Source organism: Macrobrachium nipponense, chromosome 47, assembly GCF_015104395.2.
Source record: "Macrobrachium nipponense isolate FS-2020 chromosome 47, ASM1510439v2, whole genome shotgun sequence".
Taxonomy (NCBI): domain Eukaryota; kingdom Metazoa; phylum Arthropoda; class Malacostraca; order Decapoda; family Palaemonidae; genus Macrobrachium; species Macrobrachium nipponense.
In genome coordinates, this window is record NC_087222.1 from 34,426,614 (window position 1) to 34,449,198 (window position 22,585).

Below are 22,585 nucleotides of genomic sequence, written 5' to 3' on the forward strand. Positions count from 1 at the left end.
CGAGGGCGTGACCTACAGCTGACAGACTCTTTGGGTCTATCAAAGGGAGGGATTTGTATCTGCTTACTTGATAGAATCCGAGCAGGATCTTGTCAAAGGGGATTCGCCCACTTATATGACAGAACCTAACCACTATCATTGCAAGGAGCTCAAACATAAACCGATCACCTAACCAATCTAATCATTGTTAGACATACGACATGAAAGAGATGCCTACCCGCATGCTCTTTCAAACAACCAAAAAACTTACAACCTAAACAAGGGGAAAAAAAAAATATACTACAAAGGATATGTCTCAGCTCCCTGCCCCAGCACCGAATCCGCCGATACGTACGGGCCTAACGCGAAGCACTTTCATACGTGATTTTGACGTCTCTCAGATAGTGGTTTGCGAAGACTTGAGTTGCAACGCCAGAATGTTGCTTTCATAATATTACTCAGGGATATGTTTTTATTGAAAGTTAATGAAGTGGCAATAGCTCTTACCTCATGAGCTTTGACCTTCAGAAGCTTGAATTGACTTTCATCACATATCGCATGTGCTTCTTTCACCAGGCTTCTGATGAAGAAAGAAAGCGCATTCTTCGAAAGAGCCCTCCTTGGATCTCTTACAGAGCACCAAAGGTTGACATCATTGCCCTTAAATTTTCTTCTTTCTCTGAAGATAAAACTTTAAACTTCGTACTGGGCAAAGTGACCTCTCTGCTTCCTCACCTACTAAGGCAGATAAACCTCGGACTTCAAAACTCCTAGGCCAAGGATTTGAGGGGTTCTCGTTCTTAGCCAAGAACGAAGGCAGGAATGCACAGATCGCTGCATCTCCTCTGAACCCCACTTTCCCTTCTATTGCATGGAGTTCACTAATCCTCTTTGCGGAAGCCAATGCCATGAGAAAAAGTGTCTTCCTCGTGAGGTCTCTAAAAGATGCAGACTGAGGCGGTTCGAACTTAGGGGATCTAAGGAAGCGTAGCACTACATCTAGATTCCAACTCGGAATCTCTGGCGAAACCTTTTTGGATGTTTCAAAAGATATATAAGATCATGAAGGTCTTTGTCTTCTGAAATGTTTAAGTCTCTGTACCTAAACACTGCAGCCAGCATGCTACGATAACCTTTCTTCCCTAAGGAAAAGTAAGAAGTCTGCTATTTGGGTTACAGAGGTACTGGAAGAGGAAAAGTGATGGTTCCTACACCACCGTCGAAAGACGTCCCACTTCGATTGGTAGACTCTAAGGGTAGAGGGCCTTCAGTTACAGCTCTTGCAGAAAACCCTCTCGTTCTGACCAAACTTTTGACATTCTGAAGCCAGTCAGACCGAAAGCAGGGAGGTTTCTGTGATACCTGTCGAAGTGGGGTTGTCTGAGCAGATCGATCCTCTGTGGTAATGATCTCGGAATGTCTACTAACCATTCCAGTACCTCTGTGAAACCATACTTGTGCGGGCCAGAAAGGGCTATCAGCGTCATCCTTGCTGCCTCCGATTCTGCAAACTTCTTGAGAGTTTCTCCCAGTATCTTGAAGGGAGGAAAAGCGTACATGTCTAGGCCCTTCCAATCTAGGAGAAAAGCATCTATTGACACTGCCCTCGGGTCCGATATCGGAGAGCAGTAGTTGCCTATCCTCGCATTCTTGGCTGTGGCGAAGAGGTCTATGTGAGGCCTGCCCCAAAGTCTCCACAGGTCCTGGCAAACATCCTCGTGAAGAGTCCACTCCGCCGGCAGGACTTGATCTTTCCTGCTTAGGAGGTCTGCTCTGACGTTCTTTTCTCCCTGTACGAACCTGGTAAGGAGACAAATCTTCCTTTCCTCTGCCCACAGCAGAAGTTCTTTTGCTGTCTCGTACAGGGAGAAGGAGTGAGTCCCCCCTTGCTTCCTGATGTATGCCAGGGCCGTGGTGTTGTCCGAGTTTATCTGAACTGCCGAAGCTAGGACGTAGGGCTCGAATGCTTTCAAAGCTAGCCAAACAGCCATCAGCTCCTTGTTGATGTGCCAGGTCACCTGTTCCTTCTTCCAGGTGCCTGACACTTCTCTTGAGCCGAGCGTTGCTCCCCAACCTGTTTCCGACGCGTCGGAATACAACACTTGGTTGGGGTTCGGAATGTGAAGGGACATCCCTTCTGCAAACGAGAGGGTTCGCCCACCAAGAGAGATCCTTCTTGATTTCTCTTGAAATTTGAACAGAGGAACGGTTTTGAGAACGACACCGCCAGTTTCGATGTAGAAAGAACTGGAGAGGTCTGAGGTGCAACCTTCCTAGAGAAAGGAATTGCTCCAACGAGGAGAGTGTCCCCAACAAACTCATCCACTCCCTCGCTGTGCATACGTCTTTCTCTAGGAAGGCTTTGACTTTCTCTGACCCTCGGGCTATCCTTTCTGGAGAAGGAAAAGCCCGAAAATCCAGAGAAACCATCCGAATCCCCAGAAAGATACGATCTTGACTGGGGATTAACTGAGACTTTTGAAAGTTCACCAAAAGTCCCAGAGAACTCGCCATGAAAAGGGTCTTTTGTAGGTCCTCCAAACATCTTTTCTGTGACTTGGCTCTGATCAGCCAGTCATCCAAGTAAAGGGACACCCTGACTCCCTCCAAATGTAGCCATCTTGCTACATTTTTCATTAGTCCTGTGAAGACCTGAGGAGCTGTTGAAAGGCCGAACACAAGGCCCTGAATTGGAATATCCTTCCTCCCATCATGAACCTGAGGTATTTCCTTGAAGAAGGATGGATCGGCACATGGAAGTAAGCGTCCTGAAGATCTAGGGACACCATCCAATCCCCTGGACGAAGAGCCGCCAACACTGAGGATGTCGTCTCCATGGCGAACTTCTCTCTACAAAGAAATTCAGGGCGCTTACATCCAGAACCGGTCTCCATCCTCCTGAGGCTTTTGGAACTAGAAACAGGCGGTTGTAAAAGCCCGCTGAGCATGGGTCGCTCACTAGCTCTATAGCCTCTTTCTCTAACATTTGTTCTACTGCCTGCGTTAGAGCGTGGCTCATGATGGGATCCCTGTACCTGGCCACCAACTCCCTCGGAGTCGTCGTCAAAGGTGGTCTTTCTGTAAGGGAATCAGATATCCTTTCCGGATAATCGAGAGGGACCAGTTGTCCGCTCCTCTCTTGCCCAGGCTTCTGCGAATCTTAGAAGCCTGGCACCTACTGATGTCTGGAGGACTTCTTTCCTACTTCTTCGCTCTGGATGAGCGCGAGAAGGATCTTCCTCTCTTGAAGGGTCTATTACCTCTTGAGGTAAAGGCTCTAGAAGGAGGGCCCCCTCGAAAGGGATCCTGTCTAGCAAGAGTCTCCTTCTTAGTCTTCGTCTGGAAGGAGGTCCTAGGTTTCTGGGCAGACTGAGCGAGCATGTCTTGTGTAGCCTTCGCAGAGATAGCTCCCGAGATGTCCTGGATTATCTTCTTTGGGAAGAGAAGCGGCGAGAGTTGCGAATAGAGTAGCGAGGCTCTCTGAGCATGAGAGACGGACTTTGTCAGAAAAGAGCAGAAGACCGATCTTTTCTTAAGAACCCCTGCTCCAAACAGGGAGGCTACTTCGCTCGATCCATCTCTAACTGCCTTATCCATGCACGTCAGTACACTGTTGAGATCCTCGGGCGAAATGGAATCCTGGTTCTGAGTCCTTTTAGCCAAGACCCCCAAAGACCAGTCAAGGAAGTTGAAGACTTCCAAGACTCTGAACATTCCCTTCAACAAGTGGTCGAGCTCGTTTATAGCCCAGGTAGTCTTAGCCGATAAGAGGGCCGAGCGTCGTGAGGCATCCACCAGTGAAGAGAAGTCCGCGTCTGCAGATGACGGCAGACCCAGGCCTAGGGGTTCTCCAGACTCATACCAGAAGCCTAGTCTGCCCGTAAGCTTAGAAGGAGGGAAAGAAAACACAGTCTTCCCTTTCTCCTCCTTAGAAAGAAGCCAATCACCAAAACCTCTCAAAGCCTTCTTCATCGAGATGGTTGGCTTCATCCTCACACAGGAGGAAACCTTCGTCTTCTTAGAAGTCGAGAATAACGAGAGAGGAGAAGGAGGAGCGACGGGAGTAAGAGCGTCTCCAAACTCTTGAAGGAGGTCTGTCAGGATCTTGTAGGACGAGACCGAAGAATCCTTAACCAAGTCCTCTTCTGAAGGTTCCATTTCATCCACCGAAGAACCTTCAGCTTCTTTATGAGAGCAGCTGGACTTCTCTAAAGAAGTGCGTCTATCAAGTGATGAGTGTCTGGCAGCCGTCTGGCGCCTATCAGGGGAAGCCAAAGCTTCGGGAGAGCTCCTATCGAATGCGTCCTTCCTACTCCGATGAGTGAGTCCTCTGTGATCCTGTAGTCTGCTCCTAGATACACGGGAGTCCAAAGGGGAGAGCCTGCTAGGAGAGGAGAGCCTACTATGCTCACGGCGCCTAACAGAATCCATGCGCCTGTCAAAAGGAGAGCGGCTGCCTGGCGAACTGCGCCTAAAATGAGGAGAACGCCTGCTAGGCTCTTGGCGCCTACCAACAGGAGAGCGAATCCCTGGAGAAGATCGCCTACTCGGAGACAGGCGTCTACCATGATCCAAATACTTAGATCGAGACGCGTGGGTCTCTGCAAAAGCTAGTCTCTCAGCCGAGACATTTCTTTCAGGCTCTTTACGCCTGACCTGAACAGAGCGGCTAACAGGTGAACCGCGCCTATCAGGAGAGAAGCGCCTATCTTCCGCACAGCGCTTGGCAGCGGGAGAGCGGCTACTTGGGGAGTAGCGCCTACCAGGCTCTAGGCGCCTAACATAAGGAGAGATCCTGTCTCTGGAAGAGTCCATGTATGAGGAGGCTCTCTTATCCGGAGATTGGAGGTTCTTCGGAAAGGAGCGAGAAGACGAAGCTGTGCGCTTATCTTTAGACGAGCGCCTACTAGGCGCTAGATCCCTTTCTACTGGAGAAATGAAGTCACCAGGAGAAAGCTTCTTGGGCGATTGGCGCCTGGAAGACGACAGGCGTCTGCCGAGGGAAGAGCGCCTCATTCCATCCGCTGTTACAGGAGAGAGAGCCGCCTCCGACTGAGAAGGCAAAGCAGGCGAAGGTAGCCTAGACTTCTTGACTGGGAGAGAGACGTCCTTCTTACGACGCGTGCCTCCAGCCAAGGAGCCCGCCAGAGCCGAAATCTGAGCTTGCAGCCCCGCAAGAATCCGAGCTGGAGATCTTGCAAAATCCTCAACAGGGGAAGAGGATCGAAGCCTACTCTGAGGCGAGAACTCCTGATCCCTCCTGGGTTTCTTGATATCCACTTCAGGCTATTACTCTTACCTTGCAACGAACGAATTTTCTTCTCCATGTTAAGGATCATGGCTCTCATGGTCGCCACTTCCGAAGTCGTATCTTTAGGTTCGATGCAGGGAGCAGGAGCTGAAACGGGAGAAGTATCTAGTGCTACGACAGGATAGTCTACTTCTACCTCGCTAATCACGAGACTTACTAGAACTTCTAGACGAAGCTTTTCTCACCCTGTCTTTCTCCAACTTCCTTAAGTAGGAAGAAAGAGACTTCCATTCACCCTCATCCAAAATTCTTCACCACTCATTACACGGGTTAATAAAGGAACATTCTTTACCCCTAACAATTTCAAGCATACTGTGTGAGGATCTACCGTAGCTTTCGGTAGCCTCACCTGCATTCAGCCATAGAAGCACACCCTAAACATAGAAGATTTCTTAACCTCTACATCAGACATCTGAAATCAAAGAAAAAGCCAAACCAATATCAAAAAACAATCCACAAGTGCGTATGCCAAGCCAACAAGATCAGGTACTTCACCGAAAGTCAGTCCAAATAAATCCAAGGCAACGAGAAACGAATAAAGCTGTCAGGAGGTAACAACCACAGGTGTAGTTGACACCGGCGACAGAAAAATTCTGACTGGAAAGGGAGATTGGTTCTTACAGCCGCCACCCAGCGGCGGGTAAGGTAGATCACTGACCTACCTGTCGCGTGTGCCGCGAGTTTTGAATTCTGTCGTGACGTCAGAGACGTAAAGCTAAGTATATATCTGACAGGAAAAGTTCATGTACAAAAATGCAGTTTACATAGTTTTTAATGCACCCAAAGCATTAAAAGTAAGGTTTTCTTAGGATTTTTTATGATGTTCCGGCTTATGACGATTTTCGGCTTACGACGCGTCTCAAGAACGAAACCCCCGTCATAACCTGGGGACTGCCTGTATATCTACTGAAAACTCTTGATATTAATTCCCAGATCTGAAGTGAGGAAAGAGGACACTTTGGACATCGTGAAAGGTGGACCTTCCAGTTTTATAACTCCAAAAAGAAGCCATAGCGATTTTAACATTGGCAAGACAATAACTCAGATTGAGGATGTCAACATAGGGAAGGTAACTCATATTTGTTGTATGAAAATATGGAAATATTTAAATTTGTAATGAATATACCTTCTTTTAAAGTTGAGACAAGTCTAAGCTCTCTGTGAAATTTTCTGATATTACAGGTGAAGTGGGACGTATACTTATATTATGCCTCTTCTGTGGGTCTGGTGCTGTCTTTGTTCCTCCAGTGGTCTTCTCAGTTGCACAGGTAAATAAATTTGCAAGAAAAATGTTAAAATATAATATATTAAGTGTGTGGAGTTTATGAAGAGTGTTGTCAGGCAGTGGAACAGTTCTATACATATTTCCGAGCACAGATCTTTTGACTTTGTTTTCTGTGCTTCAGAAGATAAAACAATAAATCAGTTTGCCGTTAAGGGTCTGATTGCTAGTTAATGAGAGCTTTCATCTAAGATGTATACGTAGTACTTGTGTTACACTGACAGCATGATTTTTCTTTCCCTAGGCCTTCCAGGTTGGTGGCAACATCTGGCTATCTAAGTGGTCTGATAACAATAGTATGAATGTTGGGACGAACAAGCTTGGATCCTCTCGTATGGGATTTCTGATAGGCTACAGTATGTTTGGTTTGGGACAAGGTAAGTTCATCGTGATGTCTATGGAGTTTGCTTGCCGTCTCATTAAGATTTGGACACGACATCATTATTGACAGAGTGAAGTAGCCTGAACAGTCCAATGGCTGGAAAAGTAAACTCAGAATGAAAAAGAATTGGCAAGTAATGGGAATGGCTGAAGAGCAGTACATCGGAAAAAAAAAAGCAGGTGATATTTAAGAAAGTAGCAGGACAAAGGTCAGTAGGAATGGCCAGAAAATTGAGAAGAGGTATAGATAAAGACCAAAGACCAAGTGTGAATTGTAGAAACAGCACAAGACAAATGGGATTTGAGAGAACTTGTAAGTAAGCAAACTCTGTAAAGGAAATGGAGACATAAAAATCAATAAAATGAAGACAAGTGTCGTTTGTCAGGTGATAAATATGATGTTTGATGTCTTTTTTATACAAAATGGAAATGATATGAATTTTTTTATACAGTAATCTTGTGCGCTTGGTTCTAAAAGACTCTTCTGATTATTGGACATTGCAAAAGAGTAATACAATTGTAATTCCATTATTTTCCAGCTGTGCTTTACTACATAGGATCCCTGTCAATATGGCTTGGATGTTTACGAGCAGGAATGCACCTACACCACAAACTCCTGACCAGTGTATTGCATCTGCCGATGCTCTTTTTCGACTCAAACCCTGTTGGTCGAATAATGAACAGGTTCAACTCTGACATAGGGGCTCTTGATACACAACTTCCAAGTACTATCAGCAGCAGCATTGCATGTTTGACTCAGGTAATTGATAGTTTTACTTCTATTGTTGTAGTCCTTGAGCTTTGTGCAACATTATTTGGTGGGTTGTAGACTATACATGGAAGTACTACTGTAATTGGGAGGTCTCTCTCTCTCTCTCTCTCTTCTCTCCTCTCTCTCTCTCTCGCTCTCTCTCTTCTCTCTCTCTCTACTCTCTCTCTCTCTCTCTCTCTCTCTCTCTCTGTAATTCATAAGTCAGTCTCATAAATTCTTAGTGTATAGTGCAGTGTTGTGCGTTTTTCTATTTTGACAGTTGAAAGGAAATGTTTGTACTTTTGTCACTATGTATTATTTTTCCACAGGTGTTTGCAACATTACTGGTGATCATTGGCTCCAATCCAATAGTTGCTGCTGTAGTCATTCCTATCATGATGTTTTACTACAGCATTCACTCTGTTTACATTCCAACGTCGAGACAGTTGAGACGCCTCCAATCTGTGGCCAAGTCCAGTCTTTTCCCATGTCATTGAGAGCCTGCAAGGTGAGTATTGGCTATTGTAGTCATATTTCTTAATTCTGTGTTACGGACCTAATGTTATATATACACTTTTGTGTATACTAGTGATGGAATTGGCCTAACTTGAAAGTTTATGTGGTCAGAAACATTAGACTTCGAGTTAAAACTCTTCCCTTTGAGGACCAGTGGAAGAATATGTGATGTTCCAGAAGTAATTTAGTCTGTTAGTAGTAGTTTGAATGTTAGCTTTCTTTCATTCAGATGTCAATATAACATCATTGTCAGAAAGAGTCTGGTACATTCAGCGGTTGTGCCCAGTGTTCATGGTGAGCTAGTGTCTCACAATTCAACACTGGAAATTTGTTGAGGGTGATGGATCTTCTCTCATTATTTGTAACCGATTCAAATTTCTTGTGTTGTAGGTGTTGTCACAATCAGAGCTTTTGGGAAAGTAAACGTCATGCAGGAGGAGCTACATAAAAAGCAGGACAATGCCAACAGAACCAGCTTGGCCAACGTAGCATGTGATGCGGCAAGTAGAGGAGAAGTTTTCAGTGTTTGAAGTATGAATTTTGTAGAGTGTATTTTATTTTTGGGACCACCTTCAAACAGTATAATGATCGTAAGAAACTTTTCTTTTTTTTACCCAATAGTTGGTTAGAATTCCGTCTTGAGTTCATCGGAAAACATGATCACTTTCGCAGCAGCCCTCTTTTCTGTAGCTATGCGAGATTCCCTGAGTCCAGGAATTGTCGGTCTGTCTATCACCTACGCTCTAAATGCAAGTATCAAATGTGGAGTTATATCATCTGTCTCTTTAATGAAAGGTATGAATATTATTTGTCATTGGAGTAGGAGCAAAATGTTGACCATTGAAGTGTCTTCCTTACCCTGTTTTATTGGTTTGTATCACCCATAATGCATTGTTTATATCATCCGAACCCACTCAAGTTAGTGTGATCCACAGACCCGTCATTTGTTGCTCATTTCGCCAGGAATTGGGGGGGGGGAGGAATCCCACAGTAAAGGGTAAAATAATTTTCCAAGCGCTGGTTTTGGGATAGATAAGATTTTGCAAAGGCTTAGTAAATAAATGGGTTAATTCCATTTTCAGTTTTCGCCCTGTATTTGCGGGGGATAGGTACCAGACCCCTGCGCAGAATTTGAAACCCCTATAAAAACGATTAAAACTGCCTATTTTTGTTAGCCAAAACTCTAGAAAGAAAACACTAAAAATTATTATACCTGGTTTTTTTAATAGTTTTATCACAGAAAGTGCATTTTATGATGAAGTTCATGAAAGAAAACCAAGAATTTATGGGTGTTTCTCATAGAAAATACTGCGAATAGGCGAATTTTCCACGAATAATGGCGGTATACGTTCCAGAGAGATATACGCAAATACGTGAGTCCGCGAATATGGGGATTCATTGTATACCCTTCCTAAAAACATGTTTTCATACATTCAACTTACCTGGCAGATATATACATAGCTATAGACTCCGTCGTTCCCGACAGAATTTCAAATTTCGCGGCACTCGCTACAGGTAGGTCAGGTGATCTACCTGCCTGCTCTGGGTGGCAGGGCTAGGAACTATTCCCGTTTTCTAATCATATTCTCTCTGTCGCCGGCTGTATCAACATTGTTGTTACTTCCTCCTGACTAGAATTCGTTTTTCGCAAAGCTTTTGATCATCTCTCGCTGATATTTTGGTGACGTACTTGGATCGTTGTTTGCCATTCGCTATCGTGGACTGTTTTTTGGACTTGGTTTTTTGGATTTTGTGAATATGTCTGATTCTAGTGTTAGTTTCAGAGTGTGTGTGAATGAGGGCTGTAAGGTGAGGATTCCGAAAGCTTCGGTAGATCCTCACACTAGTTGTAGAGGGTGTAGAATGGTTGAATGTTCAATTGAGAATACGTGTAATGAGTGTGAGAATCTGAGTGCACAAGAGTGGAAGAATCTAACTTCTTACTTGAAGAAGTTAGAGAGAGATAGAGAGAGGAAGAAAAACCCATAGAAGGTCTGCCTCTCATGATTTACTTTCTAGCTCTGTAGCTTCTTCCTATGATGATAATGACCATTCTGTTTCAGCCCGTTCACAAATGGCTAATCCCTCTAGTTCGGCTTCGGAAATAGCAGAACTTAGAGCTTCCCTTCAGAAAATGCAGGAAAAAGTCGCAGCATTGGAAGGTAAGGAAAGTGAATGTGGCAGTGATATTAGTGTCCCCAGTGTAGTGGAGGGGGCGTCTGGTCGTCTCTGCGACGCTCCCAGGCCTAGACCTCTTCCAAGCTCCCTGGCCCGGAGGAGAAGGAAAGTCGAAAGCCGTACGGGGGTTGTGGAGAATCCCCAACGATCAGGCGTCCCTTCGGCAGAATCGATCGTATCGACTGCTAAAGACCGCTTATAAGGAGGGTCCTACGAGAGTGCTTTTCGTCGTCGAGTTCGCCTTCTCCGAGAAGAGGGTGGAAGGAGTCGAATCTTTCCCGTCCTTTGAAGAGGAGTATGCAAGAGCCTGCCAGGCGCCAGGCGCCTGCTGAACATGAGATCAATTCGAGTCCCGAGCGCTTCTGGAAGGAGGAGCGCCTTCGGTAGTAAAGAGGGCGAGAATACAGTCAGACTCTGGGACTGGAGGAGATCCTAGAGCGCCTTACAGATCTCCCTCTCCTAATTCGGAAGATTCCTCAACCAAGACATTTTGAAGAATATGCAAGAGCAATTAGCCTTGCTAGTAGGAACTCGTTATAAGGAGCCTACTCGTAAGAAGGATGATAGGCTTCCTATTAAAAGATCTAAAGAACTATCTCCTGCCAGGCGCGACGCATCCTTCAGGGGAGTTGTCGCACAGGCGGCCATCTCTGGGGGGGGCGGTGCGCTAGACCAGGCGAGAAGTAGGAAAGAGGAAAAGGCTACTCCTGTCAAGAGTAGGGCGCCAACCAGAAGCCAGACTCCGAGTAGGCGTAACGAGCCAGGACAACATTCAAGATCTTCATTCAAGCGCCAAGAGCTGGATGAAGAAGAAGATCCTGTTAGGAGTAGAGCTCCTCCCAGGCACCAGGGGTATTCCGAAGATTATACTCCTCCCAGGCGCCAGGAGTATTTCGGAACTTAATACTCCTACCAAACGCCAGGAGTATTCGAACAAAAATGCGCCTAATAAAGGCCAGGAGTATTCGAGGCGCTCTGCGCCTGACAAGCGCCAGGAGGATTCCAGGCGCGTTACTCCTCCCAGGCGCCAGGAGTTTTACGAAGCTTATACTCCTCCCAGGCGCCAGGAGTATGCGGAACTTAATACTCCTACCACGCGCCAGGAGTATTATGAACATAATGCGCCTACGAGGCGCCAGGCGCCTGCTGAAAGCCAGGAGTATTCGAGGCGCTTTGCGCCTGCCAGGCGCCAGGCGCCTGATGAAAATGCGCCTGCCAGGCGCCAGGCGCCTGATGAAAATGCGCCTGCCAGGCGCCAGGCGCCTTTGCTGAAACGCCAGGAGTATTCGAGGCGCTTTGCGCCTGCCAGGCGCCAGGAGGATCCCAAGCACGCTACTCCTCCCAGGCGAGATACTCCTGCTGTACACCAGGCGCATTCCTCGTATGAACCTGACACTCGTAAGAGAGTAAGAGAAGAGTCAGTAGAAAGGAGAGAGCCTTCTCCTTCCGAGCCTCTTAACCCAGAAGATGCCTCGGAGGACGAAATGAAGGAAGGATCTTCTAATTATAAAGTCCTTTCGTCCCTTCTGTTGGAGGAATATGGAGACTCTTTGACACCAGCTGCTCCCCCTTCACCACGTTCGCAGTTTTCGAGCACGAAAACACTCAAGTCTTCCTCTTTCCTTAAAATGAAGCCTGCCATTTCTATGAGGAGAGCGCTACAATCTCTTGACTCCTGGTTCAAGAAGAAGAAGGAGTTAGGAAGGACGGTCTTTTGTATGCCTCCCGCCAAACTTACAGGGAGGAGAGGAATTTGGTACGAAACGGGAGAGGATATGGGATTGTCTCTGTCCTGTTTCAGCCGAATCAGATTTCTCGAGTTTGGTGGATTCGTCGAGAAGGCACGCCTTGAATGCAGCGAAGGTTACATGGGGGGGGGCTTCGGAAACGGACCACCTCATCAAGGGTCTATTTCACACCTTAGAAGTGTTTAACTTCTTAGATTGGTCCCTTGGGGTTCTGGCCAAGAAATCTCAAGAAAATGAACAACTCGACCCAGAAACCCTGAATTGCATCCTAGCCTGCATTGATAAGGTCTGTTCAGGATGGATCAGCTGAGGTATGCTCGCTATATGGTGCAGGCGTTTTAGTTTTTAAAGAAAAGAGCGGTGCACAGTGCTTTCCTCACAAAGGCCGTCTCTCATTCGCAGAGAGCCGCCTTATTGTTTGCGCCTCTCTCTGAACACCTTTTTCCCTCGCAGTTGGTGAAGGACATCGCGCATTCTCTGACGGAAAAGGCCACCCAGGATCTCCTTAGACAATCATCAAGGAAGAGTAGGCCTGTGGCTAGTGAGGAGAAGAAAGTGGCTCGCCCAGCTCAGAAACAGCCCTTTCGAGGAGGTCTTCCATCTAGACCGATCGCCAGAAGGAAGTCAACCGATAAGAGGGGCAGGTCTTCCTTCCGTGCCTTTAAGAAAGGGAAGTGAGAGTTCTGTCCTCCAGACCACCCGTAGGAGCCAGGCTACAGTATTTTGCGAAAGCCTGGGAAGACTTAGGAGCCAACACTTGGACGATGTCGATTATCAAGAAGGGGTATCGCATCCCATTCAAGGACATTCCTCCCTTGACAACATCTCCGAGGGGAATTGTCCGCCAGATACAGGGACCAGATGATGACGGACACTCTTCGTCAAATGGTGGAACAGATGTGGAAAAAAGGGCAATAGAACTTGTACTGGATTGCAACTCCCCGGGGTTTTACAACCGCTTGTTTCTGTAACAAAAGCCTCGGGGGGATGGAGACCGGTACTGGACGTAAGTGCGCTGAACAAATTTGTCGAACAACAGAAGTTCAGCATGGAAACGTCTGCCTCAGTCCTTGCAGCACTACGGCAAGGGGATTGGATGGTGTCCATAGACCTTCAGGACGCATACTTCCACATCCCGATCCACCATTCGTCGAGGAAGTACCTTCGATTTATGTTCGAAGGAAGAAATTATCAGTTCAGGGCCCTGTGTTTCGGCCTGTCCACGGCTCCTCAAGTCTTCACAGACGTGATGAAAAATGTAGCGAGACACCTACACTTGAAAGGGATAAATGTCTCAATGTACCTGGACGACTGGCTCATCAGAGCCAGGTCTCAAAAGCAGTGTTTGGAGGACCTGTTAATAACACTGGAGTTGACAAAGTCTTTGGGACTGATCGTGAACCTCGAGAAGTCTCAGATGATCCCCAGCCAGAACGTGGTTTATCTGGGGATTCAGATGGATTCTCGGGGTTTTCGAGCTTTTCCATCGCAAGAGAGACTAAAGAAAGGCTGTGCCACAGTATCGAACTTTCTAGGGAAAGAGCGCACTTCGGCGAGGAATGCTGAGCCTTCTGGGAACCCTTTCCTTCGCTCGAACAGTTTCCTTATTTCTTCCTAGGCAGATTACATCTTCGACCCGCTTCAGTTCTCCTAAGAAGAAGTTGGAGTTGGAAGACAGGTCAGCTATCGGATACGTTTCCAATATCGGAAGAAATAAAACATCATTTGAAGTGGTGGTTGCTTCCACTAAAGGAAAACAAAGGAGTGTCCCTGCAAGTACGGAACCCAAGCCTGACATTGTTTTCAGACGCCTCGGAGGCGGGCTGGGGTGCAACATTGGGACCCAGAGAAGTGTCAGGCACCTGGTCGGCAGAACAGGTGTCATGGCACATAAATTGCAAAGAGCTCTTAGCAATTCACCTGGCGCTAAAGAGCTTCGAACACTTAGTCAGAGGCAAAGTCGTGCAGATAAATTCGGACAATACGACAGCTCTGGCTTATGTCAAGAAGCAAGGAGGGACGCACTCTTTTGCTCTGTACGAGCTGGCACGGGATCTACTGATTTGGGCGAACCAAAGGAAGGTAATTCTTCTAACAAGGTTTGTTCAAGGGGAGAGGAATGTGAGAGCGGACAGACTGAGCAGGAGATTCCAGGTCCTTCCCACAGAATGGACACTCCACTCAGAAGTCTGTCAGAGCCTGTGGCGCCTTTGGGGGAAGCCTCAAATAGATCTTTTCGCCACATTCCTCTCCAAAAGGATAGATACATTTTGTGCCCTGGTGGAGGATCCCCGGGCTTATGCAACAGACGCCTTTCTCTGGACTGGTCAGGAATAGACGTTACGCTTTTCCCCGTTCAAGATACTGGGGGAAGTAGTCAGAAAATTCGTGGCATCCGAAGGAACCAAGATGACTCTGATCGCTCCGTATTGGCCAGCTCAAATCTGGTTCACAGAGTTTGATGGAATGGACAGTGGACTTCCCCAGATCTCTTCCAAACAGAATAGATCTGCTCAAACAACCCCACTTCGAGAGGTACCATCAAAATCTACCCGCTCTTGCTCTGACTGCCTTTCGACTATCGAAAGACTCGTCAGAGCGAGAGGGTTTTACTCGCCAGCAGCAAATGCAATTGCTAGAGCCCGCAGATCATCTACGAGGCGAGTGTACCAATCGAAGTGGGAAGTTTTCAGAAACTGGTGTAGGTCGAAGAAGCTGTCCTCTCCAGTACCTCTGTGACCGGAAATTGCAGATTTCCTTCTGTTTCTTAGACAAAAGTCGCATCTCTCGGTACCAAACTATTAAGGGGTACAGGAGTATGCTCTCAGCAGTCTTTAGAAACAGAGGATTAGATCTAACGAATGACAAGGATTTGCACGACCTCATTCGTTCATTCGAAACATCTAAATCACGCGAACCTAAGGTTCCAAGCTGGAACTTAGATGTAGTTCTTAAATTTCTTTCATCAGATGAATTCGAACCACTTCACACTGCTTCGTTCCGTAATATCACTAGAAAGTGTTTGTTTCTGATGTCTCTTGCAACGGCAAAAAGAATCAGTGAGTTGCACGCCCTTGAATCAAGAGTTGGCTTCAAAGGAGACTCAGCAATTTGTTCATTTCAGTCCCTTTTTCTGGCCAAAAATGAAAACCCTTCGAATCCCTGGCCCAGGAGCTTCGAAGTTAAAGGACTTTCTAGCTTGGTGGGCAGAGAGGCAGAAAGATCCCTGTGCCCAGTTAGAGCTCTAAAATTTTATCTGGACAGGAAGAAGCAGTTGTCGCAGAAAAGTCTTTGGTGCTCAGTGAAAGACCCCAAGAGAGCAATGTCCAAGAACGCATTAGCCTTCTTTGTGAGAAGTGTTATCACAGAAGCTCATAAGAAGTGTCCAGATGATTCGTTTAATCTCCTAAGAGTGGGAGCCCACGAAGTTAGAGCAATCGCAACATCGGTGGCGTTCCAAAGAAATATGTCACTAAGAACATTTTGGACACAACTTATTGGAGATGCAACTCTGTGTTTGCATCCCATTATTTAAAAGACGTACGAGTTACGTATGATAAATGCTTTTCGTTAGGTCCGTTTGTGTCAGCACAGACGGTTCTGGGTAAAGGAGAAAGCACCAGTCCTTAAAATTATGTACGTAACCCTCTTGTCGGATGTGTCTCTGGGTTTTCGGTTTATGGGAGTGTCAGTAGTCGCACAGGCGGCCTTCACTTCTCTTTATTTGAAAATCGAGTGACATCTGACTATTAGAGGGGTACAAAAATTTTGTTATTTTTGTATGTATGATTTTCGAGTTTGTTTGTTTTTTTTTTTTGGGTTGTTTGCAAAAAAAGAGTTTGGGGATAAACTTAGGCAATCTTAGAAACTAACACGGGTTAGGATCGGGTGATCGGGATTGGTTGTGTGCTCCTTAAATTAGTGCGTGTTGTCATATAAGCGGATGTGCTCCCATTGACAAACGCCAATTAGGATTCTGTCGAGTAAGTGGAAGAGACCCCATCGACAGATCCGCAAGAATTCTTGGCCACAGATCACTATTTTCTCGCTAAGGTTCTTGAGATGAAGCAGACTCCTAAGGCAGTAGCCACGAAGTCTTCCATCTAAGAAGGTAGGAACTAAGGTTTATTTATACCTACAATATATGTTGTTTACCTGTCTAGTCAGTTAGTTAGCTGTCTCTTGCCTCCCCCACCAAAGGGTGTCAATCAGCTATGTATATATCTGACAGGTAAGTTGAATGTATGAAAATGACATTGTTATGATACAATAAAGTTTCATACATACTTACCTGGCAGATATATACAATTGAAGACCCACCCAGCCTCCTAGCAGGAGACAGGTGGAAGAGAGAATATGATTAGAAAACGGGAATAGTTCCTAGCCCTGCCACCAGAGCAGGGCGTAGATCACCTGACCTACTGTAGCGAGTGCCGCGAAATTTGAAATTCTGTCGGGAACGACGGAGTCTATAGCTATGTTAGATATATGCCCAACGGTAAGCACGTATCTGAAACTTGATTGTATCATAACAATGTCATCTTTCATCTTAACAGGTAACTGTAACGCTGAACTGGCTTGTCCGAATGAGTTCAGCTGTGGCTGCAAATATTGTGTGCGTGGAGAGGATCAAGCAGTATGTGGATGTAAGTTTTGAGTTTTGTCAGGTTGTGATGTTGATGAGGGTAAGTTTTATGGCAATCTTGTATTATGGTAACCATCTAAAGTGTGAATTATGGTCTTTTAAGGAAGTGATGGATCAGTTTCGTAAACTCAAGAAAAAAAAAAAGCAAGAATGTTCTGGAGCCTGAGATGAGTGAATAGAATGAGTTGTGAAACTGAAATGGTAAATGCTAGCTTTGAGGCACTCTTTGTGTGGAAATGGTACCTGTATTGGCTGCCTAAGTGATGAAGAGGTGCAAAACATTAGACTGTTGACAATTAGTAGAATTATGAATATGGTAGTAGTACTAGTATCTTGAATGGAATTATAAAGAAAAAAAAGAAAGTGTGAAAAAAAAGTGTGTGACCTGTTTCACTGTGAGGTGAGGTTTGTTCATGATATCAGAGATACTTTAAAGGGCTGTGTTGGACCATACAAGATTTATTCTAAAGGCTGTTACAGTTACCAAATTTAACAGTTGACTTTGTCCTAGAGTACCTTAACATTCCTTACTGTTTCTTTAGAATTTTCTTGTTAAAATCTGTTAGTAAAAAAATTATTGATATCTTTTTGTTAATTAGAATTTCTTGAATCATGTGATCAATTTGACTTTGTTCCGATACGTAATACAAACCATCGGTCCTTTAACAATAGGAAGTAGCTAGCGGCAGCTGGAAAGGAGGTCGTAAGCTTCGAACAAAAAAGGGGAAGAATGGTAGTTAACTGCTTGTCCGATCGTCGCGCGGCGTAAAACAAATCACTTTTGCTTTCGGCCGTGTGTAGACAAGACGTGTTCGTCATCGCTCTGCCCGCTATTGTCGTTGCTTTGGTTCAATTCAGCCCTCTTTTCTGGTGTTTGTGTGAGGTAAATGAAATTGTAAGTACTTGCTTTCATTTTCTTTATTGCATTGCTCATTATATTATGGATCAAGAGATGGAGATTTTGCCGCGCCCCCCGGTCGCCCGTAGAGTGTGTCCCGGGCTGGAGGGGCGTAAATGCGGCGGATTTCGATCCTTTGTGGACGTCGATCCACATGAACTGTGTACTCGTTGTCGGGGGCGAGAATGCTCCCGAGACGAGCCCTGTGTAACATGTGTAAATTGGTCCGAGGCGCAGTGGGTTCTGTACGAGGGCAGGAAGAGACTTAGGCCTACAAAGAAGTCATCGGAAAGCTCTCCAGTGACTCCTTTGGTAACGGATACCTCGTCTTCCTTCTTGCCCCCCGGTCAGCCCCCACGTTTTGCGCCTTCCCCTGCGGGGGGGGGGGTAGCGGAGTCCTTCTCCTCACTTGATCCGTCGAGTGTGGAGGAGGGCGCTCGCTACCCGGACGTCCAGTTGTACTCGGGGTCTTCCGTCCGCTCTGGGTGGGGTTCGTCTTCCCCCAGGCGCGAGGGAACCCCTCTAACTAACCCGACTGTTGCTTCCGCAGGTGTGCCACCAGTGAAGGACGACTGACCTGGGACAGGTGTGGGAGTCGCTGGGGTTGCAGGGAGTGCCAAGTATTCAAGGGTTTGATCCAGCGGTTGGCGGGTTCGGCAGTGGTCACACATGGTGTGGTGACCACTACCACTACTACGATCACGACTCCAGCCTATGGCATGCCGCCGCATCTGGTTTACACGCCGCATGTGACGACGGTGACGCCGACAGCTGCGATACAGAGACCTCTCGCTGCCGTGTCAAAGAGGAACCGTGCTGCCACCGCCACCTGGGTTCTTTGTGCTGCCGACCCCGGACTTCCGCTGCCCTAAAAGCTCCTCCCTTAGACTTGCCGCCCAGTACCGAGAATGCAGGTAGCTGCCGACAGGACGCTTGGCTCTCCTGTGGTTGCTGCCGTACCTGCTGTACCTGTGCTGTTCCTGCTGCTCCCGCTGTTCCAGACGCTGCTGTTCGTGCTGTTCCTGCTGTTCCTGTACCTGTTCCTGTCGTTCCTGTGTTGGTGGTGCTTCTCCAGGCTCAGGTCTTTCCGGACAGGTGCAGTCGGGCCCTGTTGCTTCGGCGGCAACTGCCCCGGCTCCCTCCTGGATGGAAGACTGACGTCTGTCCTGCGGAGCCTGGCGAAGAAGAAGAGGAAAGGAAGAAGAGGAAGGTGTCGTCGTTGTCTTCATCGTCTTCTTCGTCGTCTGCTGCCTCCTCTTCCCCTTCGACTTCTAAGGCTACCAAGCCGAAGAAGAAGAAGGCTGCCTCCTCCCCCCCTAAGAAGGCTCCTTCGGGACCTTCTAAGGGCCCGTCTCGCTCAGGCGATTCGGGGAGCTCTTCTGCTGGTCCTCCTGCTCCCTCGGGGAACAGGGCCCGCTCTTCTTCTGCAAAGAAGACGATGGGGACCAGAGGAGTACCAGCCTCGGCTGGCACTTCCTCGCCTGGTACTAGCGGTTCTGCCGCTAAACCAGGATCCGCCTCGGCTTCTCGTTCGCAGAGAAGTACCGATGTGGACGGTCTCCCGCCAAAGTCTTGACGCCCGAGCTCGCTCACCGTCAAGACCGAAGCGCGGAGCAGAAGACTGATGAGAGTCGTGCAGACGACTCTCGCCAGGCCAGTGGACGCTCTCGCAGCGACCAGCCGGCTGCTCGGGTAGACGTGACGGTCTCTGACCGGCCACGGGTTGAGGCGAGGAAGGGGTCCCCGCGGCCGTCGGTACCAGCTCGGCTGGTACCAGCGGCTCGACGCGCCGAGAGGACGCTCACCGGTCTCACCGCGACGGCGAGCCTAGCAGGGTCACCTTACCGCCGCTCCCATCGGGACCGGGCGGAGACCGGTAACCAGCAACAGCTCGCCTGACGCTCGGGATCGGGGTCGACGTTTCTCAGCCGAGCCTCTCGCCTCAGTCGAAGGCGGGCAAGGCCAGGCCTTCGCCTGCCTTCGATCACCACCGCGGGTTGGGGATCAGCAGCAAGCCCTCCAAGCATGCTGGTCCTGCAGCGAGCGAGGGGGGGGAGCGTCAGGTCTGCCTCTCCAGTACCTTTCAACCTCCTCGGGCTACACCGGGAGGAGCGAGGTGACCTAGGAGTGATCGCGAGGGGTGCGCCGCTCGCGATCCCGCTATGACGCCGTACGCACCAGGCACGATCAGAGCTTGCAGACTTGGTCCTGGACCAGGTGGAGAATCTCGTCCCAGGGCGGAGAGGAAGGATTTGCTGAAATCCGGACGGTCTTCCAAGCTGCTTTCCTCCTCCCACCCTACAGCATCAGAGGCGTTTCTATGTGCCATCGGAAGACCCGATACCGCCGAAACAGCGGTTAACCCGGAGTTAGCAAGGCCTGACTCCAGGTGTGTCCCTGCAGCAGCTCCTGTCGGAGAACCTCTGGTTCTCGCAGCAGGAGGCACTTGCCCTGGAATCTACCGCTATGGCAGCATTCCAGGCAGTCTCTTGGCTGGATTTGTGGTCCCTCACAATATCCAAAGTCGCGGCCGGCTCTGGGAGCTCTGCTCTCGAAGACGACGCTTCTTTCAGGAGACTGTGCCAGTCTGGAGGAAGAGCTATACTCTTACCTCGCCCCATCAGACTGCTAACCTGTGGGCCAACTTGGTCTTCGACGTAGGGACGCAAAGTCCTTACCCGAGTGACCAAGGGGGCTGGGCGTGAGGCGGCACTCGGGCTTCATAACGGTCCCAGTAGGAGTTCCTCCGCTCTCTTTCCCGGAGAGATGGTGGACGCTGCGGTGGAAAGGCGGCGCACTGATGACATGGGCCGCTTAGTTCACCAGGCAGTCTTGAAGGTTACTGGGCAATCTCGAGTAACTGCGGCTAAGCCTAAGAGTTTAGCTGGCGCTTCCGGCGCTAAGACGGTTGCTCCGCCTAAGCCCCGTTTGAAGACTCCTGTTGTTTCGACTTCCGCGAGAGAGAGGCCGTAACCAGCCCTCCTCCAGACCACCTTCCCGAGGAGGTGGTGGGAAGAAGTCGAAACGAGGTGGGAAACGCTAGGGACGGCGTTCCCCCTCACCTGCTGCCGGAAGTGGGGGGGTGCCTAGCGAGCCATTGGGCAACTTGGCAGCGCTACGGCGCCGAGAACTGGATAGTAGACGTCCTTCGGGAGGGATATCTACTACCCTTCGAGTCTCGGCCCCCCTCATCTCCAAAACGGTCCATCTACAAACCTATGTCCGGGGATCATCAAAGGACAACGCTCTTCGATAGGAGATCAAGACCATGCTGGCGAAACGAGCTGCGGAAATAGTAGAGGACCAGTCACCGGGCTTTTACAGCCGCCTCTTCCTAGTGGAGAAGGCATCGGGGGGCTGGCGTCCGGTGATAGACCTCTCTCCCCTGAACCGCTTCGTTCGCACGACTCGGTTCACGATGGAGTCGGCACGCTCCGTGCTCGACTCGATCAGGGGGAACGATTTCATGCTTTCAGTGGACTTGAAGGACGCGTATTTTCAAATACCCATCCATCAGTCCTCCAGAAAGTACCTCCGCTTCATCTTCGACGGGACAGTGTACCAATTCAGGGCACTTTGTTTCGGTCTGTCAACCGCCCCACAGGTGTTCACGCGAGTGTTCACTCTGGTGTCAGCTTGGGCCCATTCGCACGGGATACGTCTTCTGAGGTATCTCGACGATTGGCTGGTCCTGGCGAGCTCCCGCTCGCAGTTGCTGCAGGACAGGGATCGACTCCTCAAGTTTTGTCACGATCTGGGGATTGTGATAAACTACGAGAAGTCCGATCTCGAACCCAAGCAGAAGATGAAGTACCTCCTGGGTATGCTGATAGACACGGTAGCAGGCAGGTCTTTCCCGCAGACTTGCGGATCAGCAAATTCAGGGAGGCAGCCGGCCGGTTCCTGTCTCGGCAGGAACAGGCAGCAGCAATGGCAAGTCGTGATCGGCCATCTGTCGTCACTCGAGAAGTTAGTCCCTCATGAGCGTCTTCACCTGCGGTCTCTCCAGTGGAGGCTAAGGGAGAGTTGGTCTCAGGCAAAGGATCCTCCTTACTTTCCTGTGGCTCTCACGGAAAAGGTGAGGCAGGACCTAGCCTGGTGGCTCGACGACAAGAACCTCTTAAGAGGAGTGCCCATCCGCACTCCCCCCCCGGAGATGCTGCTGTTCTCAGACGCATCGACCGAGGGATGGGGCGCACACCTGGAGGAGTTGCTGACTGCAGGTGTGTGGGACCATCACGAAAAAGCACCTTCACATCAATGTCATGGAACTCAAGGCGGCGTTTTACGCTCTCCAAGAATTTCAGGACCGCTTGGTGGGACACTCAGTGGTGTTGATGTGCGACAACACCACAGTATGGCATATGTCAACAAGCAGGGGGGCCTAGTGTCTCTTCCGCTTCACCAGTGTTTGACGGTGGTTGCAGGTGCACGAGTAGGCCACGGCTCACTCGATAGAGCTGTCAGCACTCTACATTCCAGGCAAGAGGAATGTAGTAGCGGACAAGCTCAGCCGTCGGGATCAGGTGATAGGAAACCGAATGGTCTCTACACCCAGACGTGGCGGAAAGGCTCCTCAACCCTGTAGGGGCGACCGGTCGTAAACCTGTTCGCTACCCGGCACAACAGAAAAACTACAGGTTTTCTTTTCAGCCGTGCCGGACCATGGGCAGCTGCAGAGGACACTCTCCAACACCCCTGGGACAACCTCTTCGTCTACGCCTTTCCTCCCTTCTGTCTGATTCGGAAAGTGATCAGCCGAGCGCTGACCACCCCGAACCTCAGGATGATCCTGGTGGCTCCCAAACGACCTCAGGCCGTTTGGTATCCGGACCTGCTGGCTCTTCTTGCGGAAGCACGAGAGAGCTACCCCATTGGCACAACCTTCTAGCCCAG

General features: G+C 48.7%; 1 pseudogene; it reads left to right on the plus strand.

Annotated features, from left to right (window-relative positions):
* The window catches only part of LOC135204638 (multidrug resistance-associated protein 1-like), a 93,792-nt pseudogene that overhangs the window by 32,939 nt on the left and 38,268 nt on the right, over positions 1-22,585 (plus strand).